The following is a 17,317-nucleotide window of genomic DNA, read 5'->3' as shown; positions in this document are numbered from 1 at the left end:
ATATATAGTACTCTTCATCTTCAAAAAAAACAATTGTATAATATTAAAATTATCTTAGATGCCTATTAGTTACTTCTTTAGTTTAACGTATCACCCAGTAGTTCTGTTGTTCCAAGCTTGACTATCATCGACTGTCTAATATAAGCATAGATATCATGTAATCATTTTTGTAGGAATACCCCCTATAGACTATCCTAACTGGCAGAGTGGTAATATTGGAAGCTAAGATTTATAGCTAAATATAAAACAGCAAACGTCATCCAAAAGCTGCTTTCTCAATATCTATCTCATCACAATACTGAATCTATGTATGTAATGGGTACGCTTGTATTGCGCCCCGTTCGTCTGCTGTCCTTCTGTACAAGCAGCGGTACGCCAGCTATACTATGTAAAAGAAAAGAAAGGACAGGAAGTAAAACAAGCAGTCGCTTTGTTTTGCAAAGAACTATATTAACTTTGGAGTATTGAAACGAGACGAGAACAGAGAAAGGGAAATGGAACGAGGGAAGGGGGCTGGGGCTAGGGCTCGGGATCGCTTCCGAATATGGTTAACGAAAGGAGACTTTGTTGAAAAGAGACGAGTTCCTTCTGCAGAAGTGAACGATGGACGAGAAGGGCGGGAGAATGGTTACACCGGTGCACTAGATAGAGCGCAGGAACGATAGCTTGGAGAAATGTGAACGACTGGACTGGCCGGGCAAGATTAAGGCATGTAACAGAGCAGCTAATAATTAGCTCAAATCGATTTATCGGACGGTTGGACAGGCAGCACCATACCCATTGGTAAAGCTAATAATGGTCTGGCTTAAACATTCCACCCTCTACTCCCTATTCGGGCCGTCGCACTGCCCTGACTCCCAAGCTGGAACTGCCTACGTTGCCGTTCAGAAAAGATGCCACATACACGCGACGCATATGCGCACTGGGTCGTTCAACCTCCACTGGCCACCCCAACCCGCTAGGCCGTCGGACCATCAGCACAGCAAACTGTAAATAGGTTACCGTCGTTTCTGTATTACTGCCATGACTGCGACTCCGCAGTCTATTGCATACGTCACGTGTTACTTCTATATCCGTCACGAGCATCATGACTAGGGGTTAGTACTTCCTGTTGTTCGATCTACTACAACAACGGAGACAGAGCGTGAGATAACGGGAGGAAAATGAGGAAGAGCAGGAGAAACGAAGAGATAGCCCGATTTGAAACCCTATTTTATGGCTATGGAAGGGTCAGTTAGTCTACGGCCCTTCTACTGGACAAGAATCCTTAGGACCGCTTACGTCCCACATAGAACAACTTACACGTCCGTCAGTAACCGCTGTTGCCCCCTGCAGACCTGCCCACGCGCATTGACTTAAATTTTTAAATCAAACTAATTCGCACATAATTGTGGGTGATGGCGTACCCACGTGGGTAGTGAAAGGGAAAGCAAGGTGCTAATGGCTGGCCTCGTCTAGACATGGATGAAAAGTAATTCGAATATTGGGTTAAAATAAATACCCGCAATAAAATGGGTGATTTACACACAGAGTAGCATTAAAACCGGATTATCACTGTAGCGGCTGGTGACTCAGTGATCCGGCCTTAGCTTCAAATTGCAGGCTCCATTTCTAGAATTCCAAAAGCGCTCTGCGACCCTGTCCATCCCTTCCTCTTCATCAGAGGTTCTCCGCCTCACACACTGACGATGATTCTCCCCCTGGTTTATGATATGCTATAATAGGACCGTCCCTACATAAGAAATGCCCTGCATTGTTCCCATTATGCTTTTCCGCTGTGTGCCCCAAGGCTTTTTGCTTTTGGAATATGCGCACAAATATATATATATATATATTTTTGCGCCAAACGAATAATTTGTTAGTGAGTACATCACATTCCTGCAAAAGAAACTCACATAATACGTACTTCTAATGCTCTCTGGTCGGGTTTAATGACAGTAATCCGTACAAATATTATCTACGGATGCAGTTGGTATTGATGATCGGAGATTTCTGTTTTTAAAAGCCAAGCTAAAAACTTTGCAAGTTTTGCAAGCGAAAACACTGATTTTGTTTTTGTATGAGGTATGCACAAGTTTACGCGGCCGCAACATGCCGTTTAGGTGAGTGTAATTATTAAATTAGATATTACTTGCAACTACTTTCAACGTTGACCATGACACCAGCGTTCGAAATATTGCCAGCATACTCGTTGCCCTCATTAATTGACCAGTCCGTGTCACGTCGGCGCGTCTGTAGCTGATATTTTCCCGTATCTACACCTATAATTATAGGTGATCATCTGTATCTGTAGTGAACACCAATGAATAAACAAACGACGAGACACGCGTATTCGTAGTCGAGTTAATGTAGCTTTTATTTTTCTGACAATCCATAATGGATGGTGTGTCTGACCAGTGCAAACGCATCGCAGCGCTTCACTAGATGTTGCCAGCCAATATTAGACCCTCATTCTCGTTGCTAAATGCTTTACGACGAATGCATATGCCATATAGCAGTTCCACGAACGCTCCACGAGAACTAACGAGTTCCCGCAAAAGGTCACCCTTTCTCTAACTCGTTTCTTTTCTCTGTTAATAATAGATCGTTAGAAATCAAAGGAATAAAAGTTAACCTTGCCATTGCGTCTGCTAGTGTTTTTAGTGTTTATGTGTACCGAAACGGCTTTTATGTCAAATTATTTGAGTAGACTCGATCTTTGTTTACAGCTGTGCGCGCTTTACGAAATTCAAACGTGAATCCTCTAAGCTAAAACACGTACCACAATATAACGAAATCCAAATTCATATTTGAGTGTAAAGGATCGATAAGAATCAGCAATTGGCATTCCTACCGTATGTGCAATGTTTATGCACACTAAGTTTCTAAACATTGCCCGCATTGCACACATTCACATTGATGGCTTCAAACGGCTACTGAATTTGTTCATTTTGGTTAAGTTTTCGACAATTTGTACTACTCATCGTTTTACCCTGCTGTTGACTTGACCATGTCTGGCTCAGTTTTTTGCTCTAGAACAAGAATAACTTTTCACATGCAATATCCGCTCTCTTAGCGATTTCATGGACTAGCTACTGGAAGCCCCGTCAACAAGGGACGTCTCGTTGCCCTCGCTGCCTGCTGTAGATCTAACTAACCGCAACGTTTTACCTTGGCCTCTTGCACCGCCCCCTTATTTCTCGGTCAATACCGGGCTACAGACGCAGAGCATACATACTCATAATACTTATATGCATTATATAGGATTGAAATGGTGGTGCTATCCTGGGTCTAATGAAGAATAGATGGAAGGCGCTCGTCGTAATCGTCGGCTAACTTTGCGTTAACCTGCGGCGGTTGCTGTGCATTGCGACTGAAGTGAGCGTATCCTATACAACCGCTATAAATTTATCTCTGTTCGGCACGGTGGCTTTAGGCTATCCTAGATAGATATCTGCGTGCATATTTACGGATGTATGTATGTGCCTGATAGAGAGATTGACATAGTAATAATTACTGCGTACGTACAAACAGATTTAATAATAAACTAAATCTTGGCTACCAAACAGGAAAATATTTAACCACTTAATGGAACCATGTACTCTCTCATATGTCGTTTGCTTCTAATAGGGGGTGGGCTTCATGGGAAAGAAGGAGATGGTACAGCTTTGTCGGCAAGAACTCTTGGATAACCACCGCAGGCCGTGCGTACAACCAGGTCAATAAACGTGTTTTTTTGCGAAAGATTGCGATATTAAAGATGAAAAGTACCGCAAAAAAATAGCATTGAAAGAATGAATGGACGTTGTTTCTTCTTTGTTAACGGAGGGTTAAAATAAAAAATTGCTTTGAATAATGCGACGTACAATAAAAATATAAAAGTTATGTGGAAATTCTAATGGAAAAAGTTTCAGCTATCTCAGTGCTACGCTGCTAATTGAATACAAGCATGCAAAATTTTAATTAGGTTACGTTGTGATTTATCTTAGCATATATATATATATATCTACCATTTGTTCACTTGTTGTTTCGCTAATAGCTAATTGTCGCATTACCAGCTAGATACGCCAAAAGCGTCCTTCTCCTTTATCCAAACTTGTCCTTCGCTCTTATTTAGGCTTTGACAATAATGGTGCCGAACCTTTTCCTTCATTCCGGCTCATCATAAACGAGGGATGGATAATTCCTGTCAGCTTGTGGGCTTGTCCTTTTTAGCCGCAGCAAACACAGACGGCATATCCAGCCTCAACATATTTTGATACCTACCGTTCGACGCCTGGGGATCGTATGCTTTATCGTCTTTCAGTCAAATTTCAAACGAAACAACGAGAAAACAGAAAACAAGAGAAAGAAAAACTATATGATTGTTTGCGTGCTCGACAGTCTGCTATGACCGACGAGTGCTTCCAACATTCTTTGGTTAGAGCCCTGAAAACCTACAAAAAAGATATTCGTGACATCTGGGCGTAAAAAGGACCAGATGGCATCTTAGTACCGTATGTTCGTATATCATGAAGAGATAAACCATTCTACCAGCTCGGACTTGTCGTAAACGAAAATGCTTGCAGGTATCTGCAAACCTCGACTGGTTAAGGTAATTTCTGCTTGACAAAGTTCTCACCGGGTCGAAGTAGCGAAGTTAAAATCTGCACGATCGAGAAGAGATTCCTGTCAATGACATTGTTTCTTATATGAACTAGGTCTTACCAACAGAGTCATTTTCTTAGTATTGCAGTTAGCATACGGTCCTTCCATACGTGAGCGCTGAGTGAATAACAGGTTGACATAAGAAAGAAACAATCGTTCAGCAATCACTCGGAGACAAAGATGGCGTGAAATATGTCAATGGCTTAGCATAAATATTAATACAGCTATGGTCATGTCTTTTTAACCGGGTGAGATAACCTGCAGATATCTCTTTTAATTTGAATGCTATAACAATACTTCGCCGTTCGCAGGAAAAGGCATAGCCTGCAGCGTTCTGCAGGCTATGCCTTTTCCTAAATATGGAACGACAATATTTACATTATTATTTATTCAACAAGTAAAGAAGCAACAAGCGCCTTGTAATCTAACGTATGAATACCCTGTAGAATTTTGTCTCTAGATTATGAGTCAGCGCAGGATTAGAGATTTTCATTGATGCTATTCCAGCCACGGCGTTTATATCGGATTACTATTGCCCGATATCCACTTAACAGTTCCGTGTATTTTTGACTCAATTTAGTATAAGTGTAGAAACTTTAAGAACGCTGGTAACAGCTAAGGTGCGCAGACATCGCAAATAAACTACCTGTATGATTTGTCTTAGGCCGGTAGTATTTACAAGTTTCCATCGATTTTCTATTTGGTTAGTGTACTTTGTGGGCACACACAGATATCATTGAAAATATAAGCCATTTTTATTGCCATCTTTTACTTTCCAGACGAAGCTAGTAAGGTTAATTCTTGACCTATCTCAGCGTCAAGTGTACGTAATGTTCGTGCATAAGTGGCGAGGTAAAAGGAACAAAAAGTACCAGCTTGATAATGGATGATGCATCATCTTACACAATGTACGCTTTCACCTAATCCAATTGTTATACAACTCTGAATCGTCGTTAAGCTTCTCGTTATCTATTGCGTATCGACCCATTTTAACAATAAGAGTCACGACGTGACTGTTTAGTTCTTGGCATGTCCAGCGCATGAGCGAATAGCAACGCATTTGCATGTTATGTAAAATTTTGCTTATGGACCTAGACGTTCATAGTAGGTACTTAATAGAAGCCAACCCCTGGTGACGATGGGTAGTAAATAAGGGACGTGTCATTTGATTAAAAGATCTTTTTATACAATTGAAGTCTCTAGGTTGCTCCCTGTCTCTTGGCCCGAATCGCGTTTATCGGCGCTATGAACCCTTTACCACAGACTGGCCTGAGCACGTTACCGTGATTAGCAAAGGTTCGCAAAACTCTCGCTCTGCCTTAAGCCAATATTCGGTAACCAAGTTATTCACATGCCTAACTTTCTTCTTCTACGGCGCTTTCCCGCACAATTAGGCCAAGTTATTATAATAACTGATCTTTGCCTTCTTGTATCGTAGGTGCACTCGAATTCAACGTGATGATCAATACTAAAACCTGCTATCGACGAGCGAAGAAGTGGCCACATGGGGCACATAGGCATATACCATTTTTCAACTGAGAAGGGCATGGACGTAGCGTATTCATGACGCATTCAGAGCCAGACATACAGATTAAAGCTAAAGCGTAGTAGTCCATAACTTGAAATTGCTTATAGGATGCTTGAATAACGCCTGACGACATTACCAGACGGGATTATATACAGTATACCCACGCAGGTCGAGACCTAGGAAGAAGAAGTAATAATAACATTGGCTTGGCTAGTATGATTCGGATACTAGATATCGACAACATACTACCACTGTTCATTCACGATGTCCTGTTAAACGTGCGACAGTACACTGCCACTCTAATATACATATAGACGAAGTCTAAAATGGGGACCAACCTCTAGACATGCTCTCACGCTCCATACCCGGCGCGGACATCGTTTTGGGAGTTAGACATTACATCTATTGACTGATTTCTAATATGCCCACCTTTTAGACTACCCCCTTTTATGCTCTCCCGCTCACCGAGTGGAAACGTCGTCGTGTACGGTGACGAAGAAACAAGGCGCACAACGGGGACGAAGCCGACTTGAGGAGCTATCCCACTAGGAAAAAGAAAAAGCCAAACTGTAAGACATCAACGAAGATTGCCGGCCGCAGGAAGGCTCGCTCGAAAAATAGGGGTCACGTATTTACTACTTTCAATACTAGTAGAGATTTACGGCTTGTGTTGCTTTGAATGACACTAGCTCGCTCGGAACATCGCTAGGACAGCCTGCCTTCCATAAAAAACTCAGTTCGACTGATTCAATCGCTTGTTTGTTTCGTATCTCTGCTACTCATAGCGTCCTGGAACAGACAGGGGTGTCGGCAATAGATACTTGGCTTATGTTTTTTTAGCTTTTCTGTTATTTTTGGAATCATCTGAAGGGCGGCAAAAATGCTACCACTAAAGCATACGTTCTGCATAATGTGTTCAGAGGAAAAAGACAAAATGGACGGTAGGGTCTCCTCTGTCACAAATACATTGGACCTCCACGACCTACGCTTTCTTGGTTGACTTCAAATACCGCACAGGTCTTGTACAGGAACATCTTGTTGTGGAATTAGTTATGGATAGCATGGAGAGTATTATTTCAAGGAAGGGATTCGAAGGAAGTTTATAATCCGTTCACATAAAAGTGAATATTGCCGATCGTTCTGATACATGGAGGGCGCAGAGGAATCTACTTGCCTCCCCGATGATAAGATGTTGAATTATATTAATTCATCATTTCAACTTGAAAACACTTTCGCCTGGATGACAGTCACCAAAGATGCTATAAAGCCAACCGTTTGCACCCAGAGCGGAAAAGAAGCCCAAAATTGATTACTTTTTTTAAACCTAAAAATATATTTACGATCTTTCCGTAATTAAATAATTAGATAATTAAATAAAAAAGACCTAAGTAATTTCAATTCAAAATTAAATAAGATGAAGCCATTTAAGTATACTCATTACCCTACCCTAAATAAAACTAGCGATTTAAGAATTTTTTTTCTTTTGCATACAAACGCTTTTCATTATTTAAACTAAAGTGGACTTGATTACCCCTTTTCACACTAGTAGTCATCGAGCCGTCGCTTCATCCCTGGGACACATGAGTAACACACTTTAAAATTTCTACTAATTAAAAAAATATTTCGTCAAAAATGCACTAGTCGTCTGACTGCAAAATACGGTCATGTCCAAATTGTTCGCCCAAATACTGTAGTTATTGATACAGGTAGAGTCTACTATGAACCATGTATATTTGCTTTCCTATCGTTAAGGTAAAGAATCGTTCAGGTCTAAAAGCTGCCCACTGGTTCATGAACTAACGCACACTTCTCAAGAGGAGCACCTTTTTGCAGTGCATAAGCTCGAGTTATCAACAAAGGAATATGGCTTGGCAGGGAAAATTTTCCTTTACGAGGCCCTTGTCTTTTCTAAAATACAGATATTTCGGCCTTTATCATTCTAGGCTATGTAACGAGTATCGTTTTTACGAACTTCTCTTTGCTTTTTAATTATCATGACCTCCACCTTAAAGCAGAATGAAGGTAACGGTGATTTTATAGTACAAATTATATATAGTGTACGATTTAATCGTTTTGACCACAATATTTATCTTAGTTATCTGTTTGGTATCACTGCATTATCAAGATTACAAGCACAATTATGGGTTTTAGGTCGATATGTTAATTAATATACTTTCCGTCTTCAGTAAATATTACATTCGATTAACTTTTAACTACTTTCTCACCCATTCTTTGCTTTTCCCATGAACTGAATCAGTTCTCTTGTATGGCCGCGTAACCCATTGTGAAAATCCAGTTTTTAAAACTGCCGATACTAGTTGTGGGTTACGGTACTCGCTATGGTTATACCACGTAGACGAAAAAAACAGGCCTAAGTAGGATAACACGTGGCCTAAAGGAGATCGTCAACGTTAAAATAAGGGAAGGCACACAGTGACAGAGAGAAGTTGAAAAGCGCAGTTACTCTCATCTAAGCCTAACCAAAACCCGCTTGGCGACGACGCAGGGATTTCATAAGTGCTTGCCGTTTTAAGGTCGCTTCTGTACTCATACAGCCGAATAGAAAAAAGAAGAGAATAAGGTCGCTTGCGCTTATCTCACCATTCGCGGCTATTCACTAAAAGACGATTACTGTTAAAAGTTTTAGCCATCTTCTCTGCCGGTTGGCCCTGTTCGGTCAAGGTTGCTTCGTCTATTGCCCAGCGCAACCCACTTCGGCCACCCAAGCGATGCTGACTTCTGCTCATACTACTACTACCGTAAGTCGTGTTGCCTCTTTCCTACAGCCATGTATTCTAACTTACCTCTTCAAGAAAACAGGGTAATTATATATATATATATATATATATATATATATATAAAATTATCCTGCCAGTATATATATATATATATACTGGCGGTGGCTGTTCAGCACTGCCACTCTCTATTGACGCTATGCAGCCGTTGTATAACCTATCGCTCGTACGTAGTTTGGCGCTCCCGAGACCGATTGGCAAATGCAGTCCAGTAGGAGAGACCAGCGTGCTCAGCAGATATTTAAGAAGTGAAAGAGGGGAAGAACATTCGTGGAGATACTAACTAGATAGTTCTTTTGACATATAGAGATACTAGGCGATGTTAAACCACGAATCACAGAAGAGCCAGGTTATCGAGTGAACGTATAAAAACTTTTGTTGGCCAACGGATCTTTGAACACCATATTCTTTCTGCCTCGAATTCCAATAAGTCGGTCGCTTTTGCCATGCATAGCTGCACAGATGTAGCTATATGTTTTTAAGAACTTTACGTAGTGAACTGTTCCCTCAACTTTTGAAGATAGGCCGCTTCCTGAGGTGTATACCAGATACCTTTTTTTAACTAAAAGATGAGGGATACTGTTGCGCAAATTACTGGTCCAACAGATTATCACTGTCTCAGGGTAGGCATTTCTTAGAGAAACAGGCCCCATTCCCTTTCATGGGCGTTTAATCCCGCCGCTAGCATAAGCAGCTGGTTAACGACAAAACCACTGGCCATGAATTTTTTTCTGCGATTTTGACCCAAATTCTCCCATGCTTTTATTATTGTTTGAAATAGTAGGCTAAATACGTTTGCACTAATTTCAGGCAAAAGAGTGCTGATACTAGCAACTGCGTGCCTGCATAATATGTGCTCAGCATCATCCTCCTCTTCGGACAGATGTAAGACGTAGATCGTTGGGATTGCTTTGCCGATTTTAAGTAAGTATTTTCAAAGGTTTCTTAGCTTATAAATTTTTGTACAGTAGCGTAACTTACTTAGCAGTATGGACTCGTGAACCTCTTGACGCTATCCTGTATTATTTCGGATATTCACGGGCCAGCCATGTCTTTCGTTTGATTTATCTACTTTGTTGCTATAACCGCATGGCTCTTTTCTTAGACGCTCCTCTTTTGAACGGTACGCCCACTTCATCAGTTGTTGTACCACTTCTGCCAACTTATCATCTAGCTCCGAAGCCATACATCGGGTACTTGAATAGTATCCTTTACAGTTTTATAAATTTTATATAATAATATAGCTTATGACTTTTAACATACACTATGTCTATGTGGGTTGGGACGAGGTTAGCGGTGAATTCAGAGAAATATTTTAAAATCAACATGCTATGCTCGATAATCAGAGTTTTCTAGTACATCATGATTTTGACATTACGTCACTTCACTCAAGAAACAGAGTCTTATCAACTTCAGTTGGCGGATTGGGCGTAGTACTAACAGCTTTCTTCCATATCTTTCGCCTGTTTCTCGAAGTCGTTCATTTAATGCACCACCTTTCTGACTTGAATGTCTAACAAGTTTGTCCAGCCTGCTTTGTTTCAGTCGTGAGATTATTAGGTACATTTTTTTCATCACCGTACAATTAAGGGCCACCCTAAATAGTAGTCTTTTTTTTTGGAAAAATTACGTCTGCAAATGGGAAAAATCCCTTTATTGTTTCTCTTTATTTCTCTTGTATGTGTGAATAAAGTGGCGTCTAGTAATGCAAGAATTACATGCATCCTGATAAAGGCCATAAGGGTATACGAAGGCTAGAGCTTTATGTCTAATTTACCCGCCGTTATCTTGCAGGTATTTCATATATGCCTACAATACTTCCTAAGAGAAAAACACTATAACCAATAAAAGAAAACCAGTTATGAATGCGAAGGTTTGAATGCATTATACAGAAGGCAAACTACAGCCTCGCATTAATGTAGCTAAACGGGAACAAGCTGCTGATTTTCTCGGTCCACTACAATTACATTTATAACAAAATGATCCATTTGGGTATGTAACCTATTTTCCGTAAATAAACTTCACTTTAGCACTATAAAATTAATGAAAAAAAAAATCAACGTTGAGTTTCGTGAAGAAAATCAACTATTTAAATTAAATAAAATTAAAATCAAATATTTGACAAGTTCGATACAAATTGTATTGAAGAAATAAAACAATCTGTACATGAGATAAGCGGGCGCTCACCTGTCTAAAACTCTGCTCAACTTAAGGCATTTAGCAACACAATTGAATGCGACAGCAATTGAATTGTTTGAAGTTTTCTTAATTTAATAAGACAGTACTAACGAGTACGCAATTACCAGTGGCTCATCACCGAACAGACAGATAATGCTATTGAAGTTGACGGGACTTTGGGTCAAATAAACCTCTCTCTTCGTAGAAGAAGCAAGTTTTTCTTTTTTTTTTTTTGGGAATTAAAGCGCGCAAAAAAACTTATTAGAACTTCAAGTACGGTTCTTTAGTGAAAAGCATTTTACTCGCACTCTCAAACATGCTTTGTGCTTTTCTATACTTACGCTGTTTTCACCCTCACAGACTACGTCACATATAATACGCGAGCTTACGTACTCAGTTAGACGCTAAGAGCGCGCAATTTTATTTCTGCACCTCAATACAAATCGTAAGATATTCCTGCACATTCTAATGTAGTAAAAAAACCTGCTGAAACCATAAGCGCTTAAGCAGTGAGTGCTATTGCGAGAGTTGGCGACAAAATGGTGTACACGTGAGTGTACATATAAATTTTCAACGCAGTGGCTGCTACACATGTGTAGACGTCAAACAGTGTATATTGCAGCAAATTATTTCGTGACCTAAAAATCCATAGTCAATTTTGTATTTGTAAGTAGATACATTGTCGCCAAGCGGTTTCGTACAATTAAGAATATTAAATGCATTAAATAAGAACATCGCTAGATTAGTAATTACGGTTTCTAATAATAACAACAGACAACATTATTTTGTTGCCCCCACATTACCAATAGCCGGAGCCGTTAACAAAGGCGAGCAAACGGCAATCTTGTGCTTCTGCGTTTTGTTTCATATTTGGAAAGCCTTATAAATATACATCAAAGCTTTACACGATGCTACCCCGAAAAGTAAGTGCGTATGCATCGTACTGCGAAACGCACGGTTGCATCACAGCCACCGTTGCAACGAGACGCTAAATAATCATAACAGATCTATTAATTTTCTTTTAAGCTGCGAGAAATCAGGTTTGCAGTGAAGGATCCGAAGAATCGTATCACATTGCTTTTTCCCATAACATAATAATAACTAAATTAGTCCAGGTCGTAATAGCAGTACGTGTCTGTATACACACACAGGCAGTAGATGTATATATCTGCCTCCCTCGGGTTCGTTCGCCTAGGCAGTAATAATACGCTATCAACAAGCTCGTCAGTGAATCGTAGACGCCGTTGGAAAAGTTATTGTTTTTATATGGCGGTGATCCAATGCAAGATTTGATCGAGTCCGGTCGGCTCGAGGATAGATGATCTCTTTGGTTCTGCAACAAGCGTCAGCGAACACGGCTAGCGTTAAAAGGCAGTTAGGCGACGGTACGGGGCTCATCCGGCGGAGCAGCTCTGCATGATACTGCCTTGACGCTTCCAACCAAACGACATCCAAAGCCAAAGCGGCTACGATCAGGCATCTATGTAATTTGCTAACACCATGATAGGTCGCAGAATCTAGACGCGATGTCAACCTTCCAGCGCCATCCATGTTATGGTCTACGATAGGCGTTTGTTTATGAACTCTTCAGCCTCCAAGCGAAACGAATGTCCGATCCTACCGCAAAAAAGTCCAATTGTCTGTTTGTGCTCAGAAAATCCATTGTAATTTTCTTTAATTAAGTTACGCGGATAATTTATAGAAGGTGAGGGCAGACTTGTCATTTGTCCATAGAGCTATTTTTAATTAAAGAGTTCAATAAAATTTGCTATAAAAATATTCAAAAGTGGCAAATCTTCGTTCTAGTTTTGCGGACTTCAATCTCGTTTGTTCTGAATAGACGGTGTGTTTATATCGTCGTGCATATATTGGGTACCATTTGGCTTTCCAGCACCCTTTCTGAGCTTCGAGAATTTAACCACCTGTTAGCACGAAGATTACCACCTACCTAATTTGTATCTGGACTAGCTATGCCGAGGTGCTGCGTTACCTTGTAACATAGAGAAAGAAATCCATTGATGATGGCCAAATAATGTTCCGCAGCTTCGAACAAATAATACAGTGATTTGCGATCAAGGAAACTTTAGATGATAATTTACCAAAAGCCACCCATGAGTTCAATGAGACCATTAAAGCAAGCAACCTAGCTTCGGCAGGAAACTAGTATACGCAAGAGATATGACCCAATTATTAGCCAGTTTATTTCATCATTAACTACTTGCTGAATATGGCAGATCTGGCTCCAGTGTCAACACTACCAGCTAAATGAAACGGTTTGAAGAACTCTTTTACATGATCGTGACGTGTGTGAAACGCACGATTGCTAGAAACCGAGCAGTATACCCAACACAATGCCTTGATACAGCCGATATGGCAAATAGATATTTTGCTATGTTTTCGTTCACTGCTTAAAACGTATCAGCTCATTAGTCCGTAACCGTCCTAAGCTTTCAAATGTACGCGTATATCTATACAATATTATCAGATTTCTGCTTGAAACGGTTCCGTACATACTGTCTCTTGAATAATATAATGTTCATCCTTCATCTACATTGAACTAATGATACTAACCAGTTAAGGGGAGACGTTGTACAGAACGCTGGCAGCATTAGACGGAATAATAAATCTTTGTTGCTTTGCGATGATGTCTGTTTTTTTTTCGTGGCGTTATCCAAGTCTACGTAGGCGTTTGCCACTGTGAAAGAAACCGATCATCTTGCCGCCACTATCCTTTAGCATGTCACGTAATTAATTAGAACATCATAGAATATATGCATTCGCTCTGTGACAGACAATTCAAGAAATCCGTTAGATAAGAGAATTAGCACGGACGCACAAAACAACACGTTTTCCCTTACACTCTGAACGATGTGTAGCTGGGCACGCTCACTCCGCCGTCTCCATCCACCGCAGAATCGCCAAGTCTCAACTGTGCTCACAATGCATCCAATATTGCCTTTTATACAATGAACTCAATTGAGAAATGCAAACAACGAAAAAAAACTCATTCGCTTAATTTGTCGGCATCACTTGTGTTCCACATGCGGAGGGCTTGTCACGTGTTGCCCCCCTCGGTCTTCCACTGTGTCCAGCTGCAACCTTAGTCGGCACAGTTGTCGTTGTCACGGTAATCGCCAAAGGCAATAGTCAACACCGTGGAAAATGCTACCGTTATATGGCAGCAAAATTACTACTCATAAGCTAGTAGGCAGCCAAACGATTACATTGTATTCGCCAGTGAAGATATGACTGCTTGGCCGGCAAATGTTGTACTGCGTTTGCCGAAAATAATGGCGCTTCGCTGTCTTTCCTGGTGACAGGAAAATAGTCATAGAAATTTTAACAACACCATAACATTTTTGGTCGGCGTTACTATCTAACAACAGCTGAATCAGCCCTGATGAACTTTTGTTATGAGCCACTTTTGGCTTTTCTCGATCGTTCTTTTCCCCTCTCGTCGACAAAACCGCACGTCATGAACAACGAAGAGCTCCTCACGTCATGAACGCGCTGTCGTCATAATTTGACCTGAGGTAATGCCATTCCTATTGTTGTTGGCGTAATCGGTGTTTGTCTTGTCGTTCTCACAGTGACCACATTGCTGGTTATGATGATCTGCTATGCTTTTATGATACTGATAATTAATATTATAGTTCAATGTCGGCAATAAAGCTGCCATAGCGATTGTTTTCACAGATTGTACTTTCTTTGTTTATTTAATTCACAGATTATACTCTCCTGTGCTCGTACAGCCAGAGCAGTCTGCGACGTATGTAACGTAGAACGAACGTAATAGGCGCTAAATGCAATTTTTTGTCTTGTTAAACAGGAATCGACAGATTGACTAACCACATGATAAATGCTGGAACCAACCTTTATTCTTCAACGTCAAGTATGCGCACCAACAAACTCGGCACAATGGCTACGGCCGCTTCGCTCAAGAACGCCAGCATCAGCTGGTGAACAGAAGATGCATACTATTGTGACAAAGCACATCACCCCCAAAAACGATAGCTAAACGAACACAGTTTCATTAAAGCTTTGCTTACATTGTTTATAGTAACACGCATATACACTTGCGCGTTTATGTTTTCATCTGTGTTCTTTTTGTAAGCGGGTTAGATTTCCACAAACGCAGAATTGGGGACTACCGTTGCCTTCTTGTATCTTGCCGAGTTAGCGTTGCAAGCCAGAGCTGCATGGTTCCGTTTCGTCGAGCGATGGCCTCAGACTGATCGCGCGGTTCGGTCCGCCAAGCACGCCCTCCCCCACCTGACGCGATGCCCCTCGCCGTTGGGGCGGCGGCGACCACCATCACCACCACCACCACCACCGCCGCCGCGGCCGCCGCTATTACCCCCGGTACCAACGCTTCGGCGTCAGCACCTCCTTTGGTTCTCGGGTCCCCTTCGGGGACGCGCTTACCCCAACTCCAGGGCCGATACCTAAACGACCAACAGTTGCCTGTGCACCCTCGCCTTTCTGTGCCCTCACTCTCTAGGCTAAGCCCATAGCCAACAGTCGAATTGGCCCACATTTCGGAGAATCAACATAGACGGCATGACGCCAATGCCGCCGCTGGTACACCACAGTGATCTTGTGACAGAGAAGGGTAATACCGACATCATGCAGTGCCAGCATGGACTCACCGAGGCCGCATAGAAGGTCTAACTACGTTACGTTACGTTACGAAATAAGGAATGACCAATAGAAACGCGGCCTAGTGGGGCGCGATTTGCCAGAAAAGTTTCACATCTCGGAGCTTTTCTGAGTTTCAGACATCTATGGACGGGTCTGGGAGAGTGGCAAAGTTGTGTCACTTTCTTTGTTGATTAGTTGTTGTCGTTACTTTGGGAAGCAGAAGACATGCAAAGAGAAGGACCAGATAAACGCCGTAGTTAAAAAAAAAAAGCTGCCTAAAAGGTCTTCGAAGAAATAAGTAATAGTAAGTATTACCATTAATTTGAATAATAAAAACTAAAGGACAGAACAAGTTAATTTGTGTTTTATTGCGTCGCACTACTGATGTTAACTCGTTCTAGTTAACAGGAAGCCGGTATAGAGAGAGAGAGAGAGAGAGTTGTTTTAGTATTAATAATAAATTCATGAAGCTAGCGTTCACTCTATGTATCTAAATGTGCCATTTTCTGGTTCAATGCTGAGTTACAGCGGCGATATCTATTAACATGACTTAAGGCGTCGTAGAATATCTCTGTACGGGTTACACCGTGCCCGCAACAGTCTATATACGTTTTTATAACTTTTCTAGCATTACCTTTATTTATTTATTTGATTTGATTTCTCTCTCGTCCATACATGATAGTCGGATAGCGTTATTCATATAAGATGAAATGGCCTCGGTTGGAGATAACATTTAGACAAAGAAATCAGCTCGAGTCTGATATCTTTTCAGATACTGTACAGGGCTGACGGATCGAATCGAAACATAAATAGGGTATAAAAAGAAAGACCGTGCGACAGGAAGAACGATCATTGGATACGAACGTTTAACTCTATCATGCATACATAGAATACCACTAAGTAATAAATAACGATTATTTTTAACAAATAATTATTCTAATTGTATAATTATTATTATAATAAATCGTAATGTGTTGTGTTGAAATACTATAAAAAGGAAGCTATTATTCTGTTCCGTATGCTGAAACTGTTGTAAGTGTTTCTATCTAGAATATCAGACGGTTCCAATACTTTCCTAGTTTTTTTTTTTTAGTTACGATCACTTGTATTGCTTATCCCTGGTAGATATTTGACTCAAGAAGCGCATGAAGGCCTGCTTTATCATAAATCTGTTACAAGAACTTTATATGAAACATGTATTGAACTGTATTTGTAATATCTTACAATAGACGTATTAACCGTAGCCGTCTGTGCTTAAGTCACACGTTGCCTTGCTTGAACTCAACTTTAGCCTAATCAAAGGCTTTATTCAAAGGCGTCACAGCTCTCTAACTCTGAAGTAGGCTAGTTAAAGTACATAATAAGTAAAATACGTGCACTTGTTCTGGCTGAAAGTTACGAGACAACAGATATGGTCACAGCATGCTCGTTTCTCTACTTTTTTTTTTATGTGCAAAAAACACGTGTAGAATAGGCTAGTAGAGAGGCATAGCTGCTTTTCGGCACATTTCATAGTTTTTAAAATGTTTTTATGAGCCATAATGCCGTT

At 40.8% G+C, this 17,317-nt stretch overlaps 1 protein-coding gene and 1 long non-coding RNA gene across 10 annotated transcripts in view; one reads left to right on the top strand and one right to left on the bottom strand.

Moving 5' to 3' along the window:
* The window catches only part of LOC111251791 (uncharacterized), a 134,863-nt gene extending 120,762 nt beyond the window's left edge, over positions 1 to 14,101 (bottom strand). For 2 of the 5 annotated variants that reach the window (XM_086989818.1, XM_086989820.1), the window contains exon 1: positions 13,699 to 13,837. The gene's annotated coding sequence lies outside the window, so the exon portion shown is untranslated. Of the gene's footprint in view, positions 1 to 13,698; positions 13,840 to 13,985 lie in introns of those variants that run through there. The other 3 variants (XM_086989821.1, XM_022808809.2, XM_022808808.2) reach the window with 3 other exon arrangements.
* On the top strand, positions 9,217 to 16,764 carry LOC147755290 (uncharacterized). Of its 5 annotated transcripts, none has more exons than XR_015328108.1 (5): positions 9,217 to 9,572; positions 9,760 to 9,873; positions 10,744 to 14,660; positions 14,957 to 16,072; positions 16,541 to 16,764. It is a non-coding gene; the product is annotated as an uncharacterized LOC147755290 (long non-coding RNA). The 5 variants fall into 5 exon arrangements; XR_015328110.1 differs by having other exon boundaries at positions 9,218 to 9,572; positions 10,744 to 10,941; positions 12,279 to 16,072; XR_015328111.1 differs by having other exon boundaries at positions 9,234 to 9,572; positions 10,744 to 10,941.
* Positions 16,765 to 17,317: the final 553 nt, after the last annotated feature.

The sequence above is a fragment of the Varroa destructor genome, unplaced genomic scaffold (genome assembly GCF_002443255.2).
Source record: "Varroa destructor unplaced genomic scaffold, Vdes_3.0 BEIS01000005.1, whole genome shotgun sequence".
Taxonomy (NCBI): domain Eukaryota; kingdom Metazoa; phylum Arthropoda; class Arachnida; order Mesostigmata; family Varroidae; genus Varroa; species Varroa destructor.
Note: the sequence above shows the minus strand (reverse complement) of the source record. Positions and strands in the feature narration are given on the sequence as shown.